Here is a 17,283-nt window from a genome sequence, read left to right as displayed (position 1 = left end):
TGAACAGCGCGTAGAGTTGCGCAGTTGGAGGTGAGCCGCCAGCAGTGGGGGATGTGGGGAGGGACGTGGCACACTTTTCAGAGCGGACGATCTGGACGTGGATCCGTCAGAAAAAAAAAAAAATTGTAAGATTGGATGTCATGAACTGATATGTATATTATGAGTTTTGACCACTATTATGGTAAATACATCGTTGGTTCTCCATCAAAATCTCTCATTTGCTAACTATGCCTATCAGTAGTTAGTGCCTGCAGTAGTTTGAATCTTTTATTTAGCTGGCAGTATTGGCGCTCGCTGTATTGCAGTTATTCGAGTAACGAAGATTTTTGTGAGGTAAGTGATTCATGAAAGGTATAGATTATTGTTAGTCAGGGCCATTCTTTTGTGTGGATTATTGAAAGTCAGATTGCATTGCACTAAAAATATTGTGTGTCAGTTTAGTGTTGATCAGAGTAAGTAAAGAGAGAAATGTCTTAGTACGTTCAGTTTTGCTCAGATGTTTGAAAATCAAATAACGTAGAGGTTTACCAGCACAGTAATTGATAAATTTTTCTAAGGGGAGGTTTGATATGGGTCCTACATCCCCCACTGCGGGCTGGTCACCTCCACCTGCGCAACACTACGCGCTGTTCACATTCAACTGCCCAACACTGCAATAGCAAATATTCCAACAATGCCAACCAGCAACAGATTGCACACAACACGGTCAGTGATATTGACGCAGAGCGCTACGTGGCGTTATCAACATAAAAACCTAAACAACCTACTTACAAAAGACTTTACAACACTTAAATGTGGTGAATCTGATGGGTGCGGGGAGATGAGACAATTCATCCTCGTGGTCACAAAACGAGTTCTGACGATGTGTGTTATGTGAACAGGGGCATCTCGTCTTAGAACACAGCTTCACCACTAAGGAACAAACGTTGCACCATGGAATGGACCTGATCGGCAAAAACGGTCACATAATCCCAGACAGTAATCCGATCTTGCTGGAACCCCAACTATGTTCCACGCATGGGACGGCCAGACGTCGGAAACAGTGTGAAACAAGTCTCAACCGACCGAATAACTTCCTTCTATTCCAGCAAGGTCCATGCTTTATGTTCCCGGCACCAAGAGTTTCTGTTACGGGCATTTTGATCACTGACGAGTGGTTTTGGATTTCGAGCTCGCCCTGCAACTCCAAGACTATGGAGCACTCTACATCTACATCTACGTGATTACTCTGCTATTAACAATTAAGTACCTGGCAAAGGGTTTAATGAAGCACTTTCAAGCTGTCTCTCTACCGTCCACTCTCGAACGGCGCGCGGGAAAAACGAGCACTTAAATTTTTCTGTGCCAGTCCCGTTTTCTGTTATTTTATCGTGATGATCATTTCTCCCTGTGTAGGTGGGTGCCAACAGAATGTTTTCGCAATCGGATGAGAAAACTGATGATTGAAATTTCATGAGAAGATCCCGTCGTAACGAAAAACGCCTTTGTTTTAATGATTACCACTCCAATTCACGTATCATATCTATGGCACTAACTTCCCTATCTCGCGATAATTCAAAACGAGCCGCCCTTCTTTGTACTTTTTCGACGTCATCCGTCAGTCCCACCTGCTGTGAATCCCACACCGCACAGCAACACTCGAGAATATGGCGGACAAGCGTGGTGTAAGTGTTCTGAAATGGATCGCACTCTTTTGTTTGCTATACCCACAAATTATTGTGTAACAGTGTAGTTTCAATGTTTACACTGTTCACGAGTATGACATTGAAGCCGGCTGTGACTTTTGTGACAGACTTGCTCCTGTTTTTTTTGTCACATTCCGTTTCAACGACCGGCTGTCACGATCACTCACAACATACTTCAGATCGCTTTGTGACTTAGCGGATTACGTTTTCTCCTCATTCCCTGCGTGTGGTATAGATCTTCGATAGGGCCTCTTGAAACAAAATACACTTCGTCTACCTTGGTTAGAGAAGCACTCACCATACGACCATCAACAATTTGTCCTCGTTCGAACTGACCTAACTCTGACGTAATGCACTCGCACCTACACGGTACACTGTTATGGCCACGATTGACACATGCAACTTACTGAGGGCGTTGTACCGGTGCGCTTTTTTTGTGAAGTACAATAGCGGAACCTTGAGGTTTGTTAGCGTCTGCACTTATTTTTAAGCATTAATTTATCGCCGTGTTTCGAAAACTTTGTCCAACCCCAGGACATATCACTTTATTGCAATATCATATGTCTCCGTTTGAGTTGCCATTTCTACATCACCTGCGAAGCTCCAAAGTAACACGTGTTCTCTTTTGTAATGGTGGTCAACTTTTTTCTGTTGAGCTGCGTCGTAAACCTACAAAATAAAAACAGAAAATACACTACTCGCCATTAAAATTGCTACACCAAGAAGAAATGCAGATGATAAACGGGTATTCATTGGACAAATATATTATACTACAACTGACATGTGATTACATTTTCACGCAATTTGGATGCATAGATCCTGAGAAATCAGTACCAAGAACAAGCACCTCTGGCTGTAATAACGGCCTTGATACGCCTCGCCATTGAGTCAAACAGACCTTGGATGGTGTGTACAGGTACAGGTACAGCTACCCATGCAGCTTCAACTCGATTCCACAGTTCATCAAGAGTAGTGACTGGCGTATTGTGACGAACCAGTTGCTTGGCAACCATTGACAAGACGTTTTCAATTGGTGAGAGATCTGGAGAATGTGCTGGCCAGGGAAGCAGTCGAACATTTTGTGTATCCAGAAACGCCCGTACAGGACGTGCAACATGCGGTCGTGCATTATCCTGCTGAAATGTAGGGTTTTGCAGGGATCGAATGAAGGGTCGGGCTACATCTGAAATCTAACGTCCCCTGTTCAAAGTGCCGTCAGTGCGAACAAGAGCTGACCGCGACGTGTAACCAATGGCACCCCATACCATCACGCCGGGTGATACGACAGTATGGCGATGACGAATACACGCTTCCAATGTGCGTTCACCGCGATGTCGCCAAACACGGATTCGACCATCATGATGCTGTAAACAGAACCTGGATTCAGCTGAAAAAAATGACGTTTTGCCAGTTGTGCACCCAGGTTCGTCGTTGAGTACACCATCGCAGGCGTTCCTGTCTGTGATGCAGCGTCAAGGGTAACCGCACCCATGGTCTCCGAGCCGATAGTCCATGCTGCTGCAAACGTCGTCGAACTGTTCGTGCAAATGGTTGTTGTCTTGCAAACGTCCCCATCTCTTGACTCAGGGATCGAGACGTGGCTGCACGATCCGTTACAGCCATGCGGATAAAATGCCTGTCATCTCGACTGCTAGTGACACGAGGCCGTTGGGATGCAGCCCCCGATTCCATATTCTGCTAACAGTCATTGTATCTCCACCAATGCGAGCAGCAATGGCGCTATACGATAAGCCGTAATCGCGATAGGCTACAATCCGACGTTTATCGAAGTCGGAAACGTGATGGTACGCATTTCTCCTCCTTACACGAGGTATCACAACAACGTTTCACCAGACAACGCCGGTCAGCTGCTGTTTGTGTATGAGAAATCGGTTGGAAACATTCATCATGTCAGCACGTTGTAGGTGTCGCCACCGGCGCCAACCTTGTGCAAGTGCTCTGAAAAGCTAATCATTTGCGTATCACATGATCTTCTTCCTGCCGGTTAAATTTCGCGTTTGTAGCACGTAATCTTCGTGGTGTACCAATTTTAATGGCCTGTAGTGTAAAATGTACTTCGAGCAGGTTGTCTCATGTGGAATAGCAGAGAGTCTATTTCCATCAGATCAGCTAACGACTGTTCAACGTACGATGGTGGGAGAGATACTCCAAATCAGTGCACAGCTTAATAGCGGCAAAACTGTAGCGGTACGGCGCGCCTGCTGGCGTTCCACAACCCGCTTAGCAGAGTTGCGTTGCGTAACCTACGGAGGGCGATTACGGAGTTGTTTGAGCAGAGACAGCAAACAGGCCCATGACTGTGTGACGGAGTCTCCGCTATCAGCGGCAGTCGCAGCGCTTTCGTTAAACCGCAGTCCGCATCTCTCACGCGCCGGACGTCGCCACACTCTTCGCAGGTGAGCAGAAGTTAACTTTCCATGACATTCTCCATCGTTTTAGGAGGAGATTTTCTAGTGGTGCCGTAGCTGGCAAAGTATTTTCCTAGTTGAAAGTGAAGAAATAAAAAATAAATGAAACTATACCTAGAAATGGTAGTGATGGAACTGCTATTTACAGAGAAGGTTCCTCCCTTCTTCTTCTACTGTATTAGTTTTTTTTCCGTTTTGTAATGTGACTTTTTCAGTATCAGGCTTTCACTTCATTCAATCAGCAGGGCTTTCAGGAATCATTTTCGATCCTTATGCCTCTGGCATTTATGACATCAAACGTTTCATATAGTTCGATTATCTGTTACAAATCTAATCTTCTCCCTCCGTCTCCCCCTCCCCCCCCCCTCTCTATCTCTGTCTTCCCTTATGATTCTTGGACTCTGAAGCTGCTGCACGCCCGCACCCATGTCTTCTCTTTTTCACATGTACTGGCCCACATACGAAACTTATAACGTACTAAACACACAGATACAACACTTCAACCTCAAACAATGTTGTGTAAAGGTAGTGTTACATTCAGTGTTAGTTTGTTTGTTTACTTTGTTTACCAGTTGCACAAGGACTTTCATTTGCTTATAAGTGAATAATACCAGTAACGTGGACCCCTTTCGTGTTTCATAAATTAAGCAAATATCTGACCGTGCTTTTCGGCTGTTGCCGATATTCATAGGGAGATTATTGTGGATTATATTTGCGTCTCTTACGGCAACATTTTTACACAAATGTACCCTATACTTTTTGCTTGTAGTATACGATAACTTGCGACATTGTTATAGTGGTATAGCTTACAACGTCAACGGTTGCAAAAATAGCCATAAGATGTGATGAATGTGTGACGTAAATCTGTCTCCCGGGCCTTAAACAGTTATGCAATGTTTATAGAGAAATGGGCTGAAAATATATTGTTTCTCTTGAAAAAGAAAATGTTGTTCCATAATATCTAGATAAAAAGATGCATCCATCGGTCAGGAAACTAAAATACTCCCACAACTCCATACTGTCATTACCTCTAAAAGCCACGATATTCTGAATCGTTCATGAAATATTGGGCCTTTCAACAGGTTATGATTACTGCTAGTAATCATAATTGTAATGTTGTGGAGCACGTCATTTCAACAGTTGCAATCATTTCGCTCTTCGTCTTAATATGCGTGACTGCTTCTCATTTCATGAATGCCTGGTTTTACTTCAGAACTCTTCTATACAAAACAAACACTCCTCAAGAGGGAAAAACTTAATCTAAACGTTAATTTAAATTTCATTTTTGATTTTCCACGAATTATAAGCAACAGATTTCATTAGAGGACTTACTGATGTGACGCTGTTAGTAGTCTTTGTAGTACCGTGCGCATTTGACTCCCACGCAGGGTGATAATTACTTTCTCTCGTGAAATAAATGTTATGTTTGCCACATTGTGTAGTTAATCAAAACGTATACACCATCAACGAATGCAACTTTTCATAAAGGTTCTGTCATTAATTCAGTAGTACTTTAATCAGAATTCTAGAACGCACTTTGTTTCGCATATGAACAAGAACCTGATACTATCCCATTACAATATCAGCTGTAACACTTCTTTAAAATTTCTGGGAATATTACTATGAAGCACCATAAATTTGTACTTTTACCGGATGTAGGCTGTGAGGAACGAGAAAAATGAACTACATTTGTTGGGAGACTTGCGGGAACGTACGGTGCATCGGCATGGGGAACTATATAAATGGGCGGCTAATTGTAAAACCCTGCTGCAACGGGTAGATACCTTGTGAAGTAGGCAAAGAAGCAGATATCGAGCGGGGGAACCTTGTTGGATGCATTTAGAGAATCATACTGAAAAAGAAAGTGCAAATTTCTACTGCATTCATTGAATAGTAAATACAAGGAGTGTAGCATAATATTAATTACGGCGTTTATCGAATCATACAGTCATGTCCCACTAGATCAATACATCAGATTTGTAAGACATCTCTTACTTAAAATTTTCTGAATCGGCAGAAGATTAGTGAATATCTTATGTGCTAGTCCCCGTAACGTTGGACCCAATGAATTGTAATGATGTAAGGTGGCACGAAGAAAATAACTGGAAGTAATCTGCTGTCATTTCAGCTGTTAATTGTACGGTGAAGAACATTCGTGACCTCTAAAAGAGGAAATCTATCTCACAGGCACTTGCCCGTGCTTTAATAGCCGTATAGTAAGTTATGTCTGAGTCGTACAACACGACCTTTACCGATGTAAGGAGCTTCTGAGCTGTTGGGTCTACAGTGCGTTTCAGGTAACTTGCGACTTTTGACAGTTCTGTACTGAGCGAGAGCAAGGAAGCGTAGTTGCAGGCGTGTGCGCAACACGTCACCAGGTGACAGTAAACCCAGACCTACTCGCTGCGGAAGCTCGCAGTTTCGCTTGCTGCATGAACAGCAAGCGGGCAAGCCTGCAATTTTTCACAAACGATTTTAAAGAAACTATTCAGTAGTTAATTCTGATTCTCGCACATCTTACAGCGTAAATTGTCAGCTTCGTGATGAACTGCCTATCATTTCGTTAATGGTCATGATTATTGTGATATTTCAGTATTAGGTAAGATACTGCAAGAAATTCTTGAAGTTTGCAGTGAAAAATAGGGGGCGCTATGAATTTGCGTTTGGTGTGTGATAGGTCATATGTTGATGCATATGGAAAGCACACACCATGTTGAATTATCCTTTAAACTTGGAAGGCTATGACTGTTTCTCTACAATTTAGAGAAATTGAATGTATGTGAACCACTACATCACGAATGCGTGCGCCAGCGCAAAAGCAGGAATAAAATATTCATAAATTCCTCGCATTTTGCAAACGGTCTGAAGTACTGAAACAAGCTTTTGGCAAATGATAGCTCACAAAGTGGAGGATATTTTACTTTATGATTAATATGCAGAACATCCATACCAAACGTGATGATAAGGATAGTACAGATTTTTTTCTTGAAATAATGTAATTTATGAGAACCATGGCGCGTTGGTGGAACCAGAATTGCTGTGGGTTTTGTAACAAGTGAAGATGTTAACGTTTATTTTTAATTCTGAGATGGGCTTTTTCTAAACTACTCACTTTTCTTCCCCTCAGTTGTTGGTTGAATAATAACTTATGGTGTTTCTGGATTAAGTCGCAAGTTCCATTGCGTTAGAATATTAATGAGATGAGCTTTTGTAATCTCTGCTGTGTTTCGGCAACACATGGGAACAAGAGAAGCTACGTATTGCTCAAAACTTCTCATAGTCCTTGTTGAATCCATGTCTCCTCAACAAGCTTCATGGTATGGCTTACAACTCGAGAACCTGGAGTAACATTTGCAATGGCTTCTTTTATCAGCATTTCAATCTCACCGGGCGTAAACGTCTTGTGGTTTTGTCTCACATTAATTTTAGCTTAGGCCCATACAATCCCAGTCGGACTAAAATGAGAGTGATATGCAAGGAGCCTGATTAAACTATGTCCTTAACTGTCAGCCAGTTTTTCGACCTGCTAGGTTGCCTTGTATAATACGACAGGTCCCATTAATTTCACTTTACGTGGTAGATTCAGCATTACCAGTGGAACGCTTCTTTGTATAAGGAGCAAAATATCCACCTTCCTCCGCTGCATTGTTATAGCTTTATCCATAACAATAGAGTGGTATGGCACAGAGTCTATTATTGTTGTGGAATTCAGAGAAATATCTTGTAGCAGAAACATATCTTCCTAGCCACTGAATATCACCTATAACTATCGCTTTTATAGCGTATCTCGCTTTCAGACGTGATGCGCAGTTATTATTAATGCAACACCAACACAAGAAAGCTGTTCACAATACTTGAGGACTGCAGAACACTTCGATGCCAGAAAACAACCACTTCACAATGAGAGCTGACGAACATGGATGCGTGACTCCTTGTGTTATTGTTTACCCACGGCCTAGGAACAGGAGCGCATTTACAGCCTAACCGCTGAATGCTTGGAGGGAAAGCTGGCTCGCCAATGGTTTTACCTGGGCAGAGGCGTCACGTCCCCTCTAGTGAGCCAAAGTCGCAACTAATTTTCAACGCACTTATAAAACCCCAGATGATCTGTTGATGGACTACATATTTAAGAACATAGGAGCGGCCAATACAGGCAAATTAAATATTCACTACTGGCCATTAATATCGGTACACCACGAAGTTGACGTGCTACAGACGCGAAAGTTAACCGAGAGGAAGACGATGCAAATGATTAGCTTTTCAGAGCATTCACACAAGGTTGGCGCCGGTGGCGACACCTACAACGTGCAGACATGAGGAAAGTTTCCAACCGATTTCTCATACACAAACAGCAGTTGACCGGCGTTGCCTGGTGAAACGTTGTTGTGATGCCTCGTGTAAGGAGAAGAAATGCGTACCATCTCGTTTCAACTTGGATAAAGGTCGGATTGTAGCCTATCGTGATTGCGGTTTATCGTATCGCTTCATTGCTGCTCGCGTTGGTCGAGATCCAATGAGTGTTAGAAGAATATGAAGTCGGTGGGTTCAGGAGGGTAATATGGAACGCCATGCTGGATCCCAACGTGAAAATGTAATCACATGTCAGTTCTAGTATAACATATTTGTCCAATGAATACCCATTTATCATCTGCATTTCTTCTTGGTGTAGCAATTTTAATGGCCAGCAGTGTATCTATGAAGTATGAAAAAGTGAGATGTTGCCACAAAATAAAAAGAACTGCAATATGGAGACACACAAGCAAAGGGGGGAAAAAATCTTGTGTGAACTTATTTCGCTACTGAGGAAGAGAATGAATCTGCAGTTTTATATTAGACAAATCGGTCCGTTACGACGTATCAGCGGTTTCTTATCTCATAAATCCCACGCGTGACTACGTTCTTGTTTTGGCATACTGTCCTGGTCATGCATCTCGTCTGCTGTCGAGTAACGTTATAAATGATATCAGAGCTACTGTCTCCACTAGAGAACTAATTGCTTGCTCTTGTCTTTTGTGCAGCTATAATCGTTTTATAAAGGAATTTTAAGATTATTTTTCAACATCATAACAGAAACCGGATATCTGCGAGTAGGACGTGCCCTCTGAAAGTTATTAACAGATTCAGTTATGAATCTAGATAATTAGCCTATAGTTTGTGATGAATGAATTTGCGAGGTCAAAATACGCGACATGCATGGCTCCACTGACTTAGAAGCTTAAATTTTTACAGCTCCAAGGGACCGCAGTATTTGCTCGGGTAAGGGTCTTAAGAGAACGGACGGATAGACGGACAACAAACTTGATCCTATAAAGTTTCCGGATAATGGTCTTAAGAGAACGGACAGGTAGACGGACAACAAATTTGATCCTATAGAGTTTCCATTTTTACCGATTGAGGAAAGGGACTCGAAATCGCCAGTGGGCTTATAGAAACTAGTACACGTACCATTAGATCATTCTGCGCAATTAACTTTATTTACCAACATTGGTAGTTAGTACATTACAAATTCGTACAAAATTAGCAACATTTAATGATTGCTACCACTAACAGCTACTGCTGTAACTTAATTTATCTTTCACACTAGACCTTGAGGATGAAAATAGATCAGGTGCACACCTGAGAATATGCAGCATGCACTACATAAATGAGATTAGAAAAAATGGTTACAGGCAGGACATAATGCCATTTGATGTTAAATATGTATCCAGTAAACTTGTTGCTCACTAGCTATAAAAAAGTATATCCTACTTTCGTCTCAATATTGCCCTAAAGTTGATTAATGGAATTTGATTGTCTCAGGATGTTCATCATAGAGACTATTTTAAATAGTATTAACTTTTTTTTCTCTCTCCTAATTCACGCAGAATTTTCTTCTAACTATCTACTTTGTTTTTATGCACTCTACAGGCATCTTGAGATCTCTTTTTAAGATGACATTCTTGCAATATTCTAACATTCTCGAGTTTTAGTCTTCTGACTTGTCATTCCGTTCTGTATTCTTTAAACTCTTAATTTTTCTTTATAACCCTTAATTCAGGTATGAGGAACTTGCCTTGTATCTCATCTATAAACATTTATAGGCAGAAGATGCAACTATCTTCATAATACTGATTCGAGATTATTGGTGGTCATATATTGTCGCATCGTTGTACCACAGCCTTATAAAAGTTACTTGATAATCCATTTTTCCACTACCGTTTGTTTTAGAACGTCATTTGTTTTAGTGCGTCAATCAGCTTCGTTGCTATAAATCATTCGCTGGTTAAGAAAAGAGTATGTACAAAAAAAGTTGAATTCACTTAATTTAATTTTTGACTAAATATTCATCTGAGCGCGAAGAACATTGAATATTACTTAATACCAATGTTTCTCTTGAAATTTTTGTGCAACATTCTCTTTTCAAACTACATTGGTTTCAAATAGTAACTAACCAGTTTTATAAATTTCTTTGTATGCTTAGGATCGCATTATATGTCTCGTTAATTTTTCATAACATATTACCCAGACGAAAACAGGAAGTTGTCAGTGAGGGAGGGAGCCAACAGGACGTACAGCGGAGCTTGTTCACCAGGTATCGAGTTAGGACAGTCACACCTGAAAATAAATTCCGATTTGGCTGTTTACACAAGTATGTGACCAATCTACGTGTCTACAAAGATTCTGTCACAGAAAGAAGTGTAAAAGATACTATGTCCCTAGCCAAATTGTGGACCTAATTTACTCCATTATTCCTGATTCATGTCTATAGACCGTTTTTGCTCATTTTCTTACCCATTTGCTTCTTGCTAAATCCATTACGTGGCTCTAAGCCTTCTCTTTTACCAAAAAATGCTGTTAATGAGAGTTCCAGTTGACTAAATAACCCACTTCGGTGCACCTTCTTATGTAGCGCAACCTCCATATTGCATGATTGCTCATTTAAACCCAAAGTCTGATTATTTGTTAGTTTTTTAACCACACACCGCGAAGATCTATTTACGGATGAATGCCTAGACAATCGAAGAGATTAAAACTGGTCCTATCATCTATAGACATGGTATGTATCCGCATCACTGATCAGGAAATTAATGTTAGATAATATAGATATGGTGAGACAATATAATCCTCTGCAGAAGTAAAATCGCCAAAACTGACGTCCCTACATGACGAACAATTTCCATCCACAGCATCACATGGTGTCATTCTAAAAAGACTTCGTGAAAGGAACCAATGACCCGTTGCCCGAAATACGAATCTCTAAACTAACTCCGTACTTAAGTTTTCTAAGAACTTGAGATCAGTTACCGAACAATTACCAAGCTCTCTGAAAATCTGTTGTACAACACATTACTAAAGATGTAGTTAACAAACCAAAATTTATTGAAATACAGTACAGATGATAGTTTAACTGCTAAAAGGCAATTTTAAGAGAGTGTTGACACTTAGAAAATGGATAAAACGCTGGACAGATGACACGTAATAGTTCAAGAAACACATTAACGATGCAGCTGATAATGGAATTCGCTTTGTGTCATCTGAAATTTCCATGACGCATTAACGTAAAATTCAGAAGCACACTAATAACAGTTATGTACCTTAATCCGTGCACCATATCTAGTGTAACGTTTCCCAGTGGCAAATTTACTAAAACGTAATACTCATGAAGCGGCTCAAAGTTTTGTCACTGTCATCTGTTACAGTCCTTGTGATCCCGGTCTGCACTTGGTACTTGGTACTTCGAACTTTGCACACTTCTTCCAGCTCAACCCGGAATCACAATTCCGCTACCCGCATCTAGTCCCTCTTTTATCTTTCTCCACTAAGCTGATAGCTTTAGCTTCAAGTTTAAAGTCCTGCCGACAGCGGTGTTATTAGCTGCAGACTAAAGATAAGTGTCTCTGAGTTTGCACTGTTCAGAAGCGAGCAGTTTATTTCTGTGGCAGATTCGATTTTTCTGCGTCTATCACTGAAGCGTCGAGTGTCTGTCACCGATTGAGGCCACAGGATAGTCTATGGACGTCCTGTGAAAAATTGTATCTGGAATCGTAGAGTCCTGTTGAGATTCGGAAAGAGAAATATATCGTTATTTAAATGAAATAACTTAGTTTCTAATAGTGTGCAGGAAGTTTCGGAAGAGAGTTGTCGTGAGTTTAAAAGATAATAGTTTGAGGAATTTTGAAATGTAAACAAAGTCAATGGCTTCCAAGGTACAGTTACTCGTAACTAGCGTTATTTGTAGTGTTGATAACTCGAATGCACACATAACTTAGGTAGATAAGCGCACATTCCTTTTGAAATGAATCATTCCCTTCTTGCTGGTCAGGGTTACAAAGATTCGAGCAAATAGCTAGCATAGTTCTCCTTCTTCTCTGTAATGTCACGTGCATCTACAAAAGCATATTATGCTTGGTAACCTCAATCTAGATGCAACGGCTTGTGCTATAGAGTAATGAAGATTCTTTTCTTAACGAAGGACACATAGACAGAGCCGTGTACAGTATTTTACAGTATATCATTTTTAGTAGTATTGTCTGTAGTCCACTAGCAATAAGATATGATACTTACACATTCCACGTCACCAGTGATAGGTCGTCTCAATGGAGCTATCCTAAGTACTGAATAATTACTGTATGCATTATTTCGTACACGCTAGTCGTCGGGAATCTAACTTTTGTGAGCCCTATTGGATTTTGTAGCGTTAGAGAAGAAACCTGAATGAAAGCATTTCTCTCATTTAAAATGATTAGGTATGCACTAAAGAAAAACCTGGCTACAACAATTAATAGCAGAAGAGCATCGGTCTAAGGAGCTTATAAACGCAGTAAGCTGTAGTATGTGTTACCATCAAAATAAAAAGAAAATTGTGAGTAAAACAAAACAACGAACAGCTAGTTAATTTTCTGTCGAAGGTACAATCTACACTGTAAGTTGTGGCTTGTCGCGGCTGGAAATGGTACAGTTAATAAAATATTCCGGCTGTTACACCACGGTCGAGTGGATTTCCCATTCAAACCCAACGTCTAGTCCTCATTTGCGGAAAACATTTTCAATGGGGACCAGAGCCTCTTTGAGTATTCGCTTCACATGCTGGATCGCTACTGACTGCAGCAAAATTCCTTTCGCGTGCTCTCGCACAGTGTCATGACGTCACATGCTTTGCAATCCCGACCGCGTTTATCCGTTGTCAGCTGCCGTCGTCCCCTTCTGCTATTACGCCATGGCGCACGGTGTAATGGTTCTTTATTTACGTGACCATTACGGCACTCTAGCCCCAGTTCTCGACACCTGTAATATCGTACTACATTTCTGCGAAGCAACCGGCATATTTTTGTGACAATATTCACATTTGGTTTTATTGATGTATAGGTACTCCGATGTATCGACATATTACGGTGATATGGTTCTTGTGTGTGTTCATTTCTGTGAGACTGTCATAATCTTTGACTTACTTGTAACCGTTTTGGCACGAATGCGCACAGAGCAGTATTTGTTTCACTTCGTAGAAGTTAAGTTGTTATTTCGCTCTGTAAAAGAACAGTCAAGTCTTTTGTTTGGTTAAAGTGGAAATTAAATATATGAAGATTGATACAAAGCTGTTTTCTTGATGAGGTGACAATTAAGATGAAGTATATGTGAATTTACAAGAAGTTTAATGTGGATCGTGAACACCAAGTCAAAAATTATTTCTACCATACCATTGTTCTGATCTGGGATTGTTTGATCGTTAAGAATTTCCTGAAAAACGCATTTGTTAGGTCTTCAAATACTGCTAAAATACAGATCTGGAACTTCTAGCAGTCAAAGTGGAAACACCCTAGAATCAACAAGATGAGCCATAACAACTTCGACGAACTCTACGTGGGAATCCATTCAAGATAAGTGCCAAAATTAATGACTTTTCTTATAGTGACTTCACTATTTCCATTCTGACGATACCATCCACAGTTAATAACTTTGTTGTTGCCCGATAAAGCGAACATAGGCTGCGTGAGTAACATTATTAATCTGATTTCCAACCTACTTTGCAAATGGTGGTATTGTTAGAAAGGCTAGCATCCTCAGCTGCAGATATCATTCAATTTCACCCTCTCCTGCTTCCGACTGATATTCCTGTGGTGTTTAACAATTTCTATGGCCTTCCTGTACAGCCTCAACGGCATTATTAAAAAAGTTTCAGTTTATCATGGATGAGGAGGAAGGAGGAATATTAAACTTTCTTTATGTGTTAGTTTTCAAGAAAGAAGATGGTATCTTAGGCCACACAGTTTACCGAAAACACACGTACACAGAACGTTACCTATACTGGAATTCGAACCAACACAAACTACGCAGCGATACTTGACAAAAACTTTGGCAGGACAAGGAACGCCTCTGAGCCAGAGCTGCTTCACGCGGAATTAAAATACCTTACCATGCATTGCTCGAGAATAGTTATTAGTCTGTTGCAGTAGAAACAGCATTACACAGCCCCGCAGAAGTCACAGCTATGTGGAAGCGCCTGTAAAATTGATGGATTCCGTGCCTTTCGCTAAGCACGCATCGGAAATATCTTGATAAAATGGAACATCACGATAATCTACAAATCTACTTAGAAGATACAGAATTACCTAAAATTGGTAAAAGATGCTCGCAGACCGCTGGAAACAGCAATGGTCAAAGAAAAAGACTAGAAAAGAACAAGGACAGCTGCATAACGGTAGAAATTGAGAAATAAGCTGTTGTGGAACATGCTTTGCAGCCATGTTCATTTTGATAGGACTCAAGCACTGACAGTCACAAGCAGATACGATGAAAGGCTAAACACAGAGGCCATAGAGGATGTTAAGTGGAGACAGGTGCGAAATCGGCTAAAAAAATCGAAATTTCTTTGATGGTCATTTCAAATGCTTTCTAGTTTTCTTTGTAAAATGAGCTTGGTTTCATGCAAATCTGATGATAATTTTCGGAGATATGGTCAGTTTTACAATACATTGTACGTCAGGTGCCACACCCATTTTCGTGTTACTGTAATACTTTGTGTATAGGACCTCGTGGTATGTCCTTGTGATGTTGGTATCTTTTACATTTCAATGGTTTTCCAGACTGTAATCAGGGTGACAATTGAACGTCATTTGACAAGAGACGGTGATCACTGTTTTTATTTACACGCATGAATTGCTGTTGTGATTCATTTCTGCAAAGGAAATGCCACGAATAAGGAAGTTTTCACCAAAGACAATATTCAGGGGAAAGCAATAACAGGTAATAAAAGCAACAAACAAGAAGAATGTCTGCCTTCATGTACTTCAAACAAGCAGCCCGTAAGTGCATCAAGAATGAAATTGAAAGTAACTTAGTTCTGTGTTTGACTGTCACATAAGCTTTCAAAACAGAAAAAACTCTGGAAATATTATAATTGACTTGAAGATACGCGATTTTTAGTTTATAATGAAGTCATTGGTTCAGCTGTCAGTGAGATGTGTAACTTGTCAATGAAAGAAGTAGCTCAGCAAGCGAAAAATGAAAACACCGTAATTCCAAACACATAACAGCTTGTTTTGGTGGTTCATGGCAGAAACAAGGGCGCACATCTCTCAATGGCATCGTTTCTGTCACATCTTCCTTCATTGGGAAAGTTTTAGATGTAGAAGTGATGACTAAATTTTGCTTTGTTTGTCGAAATGACCCAGGAGCAAAACATATCTGTGAAAAAAATTATAGTGGACCAAGTGAGTGTATGGAGGTGGCTGGAGTACGAAAAATATTTCAACGCGCTGCCAGTGCAAGAGGTGACATGTACACGAAATATTTCGGTGATGGCGACACTAAAGTCTTCGCATAAATCTGTGAAGAGAATTAATATGGGCCTGATATTCAGATTAAAAAAAAAAAAAAACTAGAACGCATAGTACATGTTCAGAAAAGCTTCTAAAGGAAAAGGCAGGAAATAAATTAGAAGATGTAGAAACACTTGGAGGAAAAGAACGTCTTACAAACTGCAAAATAGACAAGCTGCCAATTTACTATGTGTTAGACATAAGAAGGAACTGTAATGATTTGGAAAATGTGAGAAGACTGTATGGGCAGTATTTTTTCATAACGTATGAAGTGATGAAGACCCACCACACATCCTTTGGCCAAAAGGTCCTGAAATTTGGTGCAAATATAATCGAGCTTTATGTTCTGGTGAAAATTATAAACACAAACACTCTTTACCTCTAGCAGTTATGAGTGCAATAAAACCTATATTTAGGAACTCGGCTAGTACCGATCTACTCAAGAAGTGCTTACATGGAAAAACTCAAAATCTGAATGAAAGTTTGAACTCTGTAATTTGGAATCGCCTACAGAAAACGGTCTTTGTACACCAAGGAAATTTAAAATTTGGGGTATCAGACGCTGTTTTGTGTTTTAATGATGAAACATCAAGAAAAATTGACGTACTGGAGAGACTTGGAGTAAATGCAGATGCAAACACTAGACTGGCGTTGCGCAATACTGACTTTTCAAGAATTCGTAAGGAGGACATAGCTGCTCTCAATTGCACAAAACATGAGAGAAAAAGACGAAGAGGCAATAATAAAAGAAGGCAGGATGCCTACAATTCAGATGATGCTTAATATGGCGCAGAGAAATATTAATTTATGTGCTGTAACAAAAATTTGTGAATAATATACAAATAAACTTTAAACCAAGTTTTCACAAAACTATATTTTTTACCATGTAGGTATCATTATTTCCTGAATGGTTTGTCACGGAACGTTGAAATTCAGTGCAGTTGTTCCAAGGCAACAAATGAACAAACACATGGACATTCAGCATTCGGCGTGTATTTCTTTTGAGGTAGACCAAAATCAATTATAAATTTCATAAAAAAAGAAAGCAAATGTCTGAAAAAAGTCAAGCGGAGTCTACAAATTCGATCTATCTGAATTTGCACTAGATTAAAGGAATTATTACGGAAAATATGCATACCACGTTTCAAGGTTCTATGTTTAATAGTTTGATCAGAAACGGTATCTGAATACCTCGGAAATTTGCATTGCCGGCAAAGGGAAGATGGCTCGACCCTGTCTCCTCTTAAACGCCCCAGGAATTTCAATAGGAAGGAGAAGGGCGTGAAACTGAGTGACATCTGGACTCCAGTGCCCAAAATGTTTGCTGGTTTTGCACCATGTGGTTTATAGCATCAGCAGACGACGACGACCGAC

The 17,283-nt window shown here is 40.3% G+C and overlaps 1 protein-coding gene across 2 annotated transcripts in view; it reads left to right on the top strand.

Annotated features, from left to right (window-relative positions):
• Window positions 1–3,994: 3,994 nt before the first annotated feature.
• Window positions 3,995–17,283, top strand: part of LOC126279089 (carboxylesterase 5A-like) — a 195,142-nt gene continuing 181,853 nt past the window's right edge. The window contains exon 1 of one of the 2 annotated variants that reach the window (XM_049979552.1): window positions 3,995–4,102. The gene's annotated coding sequence lies outside the window, so the exon portion shown is untranslated. Of the gene's footprint in view, window positions 4,103–10,634; window positions 10,686–17,283 lie in introns of those variants that run through there. The other variant, XM_049979553.1, reaches the window with a different exon arrangement.

The sequence above is a fragment of the Schistocerca gregaria genome, chromosome 6 (genome assembly GCF_023897955.1).
Source record: "Schistocerca gregaria isolate iqSchGreg1 chromosome 6, iqSchGreg1.2, whole genome shotgun sequence".
Lineage (NCBI taxonomy): Eukaryota > Metazoa > Arthropoda > Insecta > Orthoptera > Acrididae > Schistocerca > Schistocerca gregaria.
The sequence above is the reverse complement of the archived record's forward strand: the minus strand, read 5'-3'. Positions and strand labels throughout refer to the sequence as shown.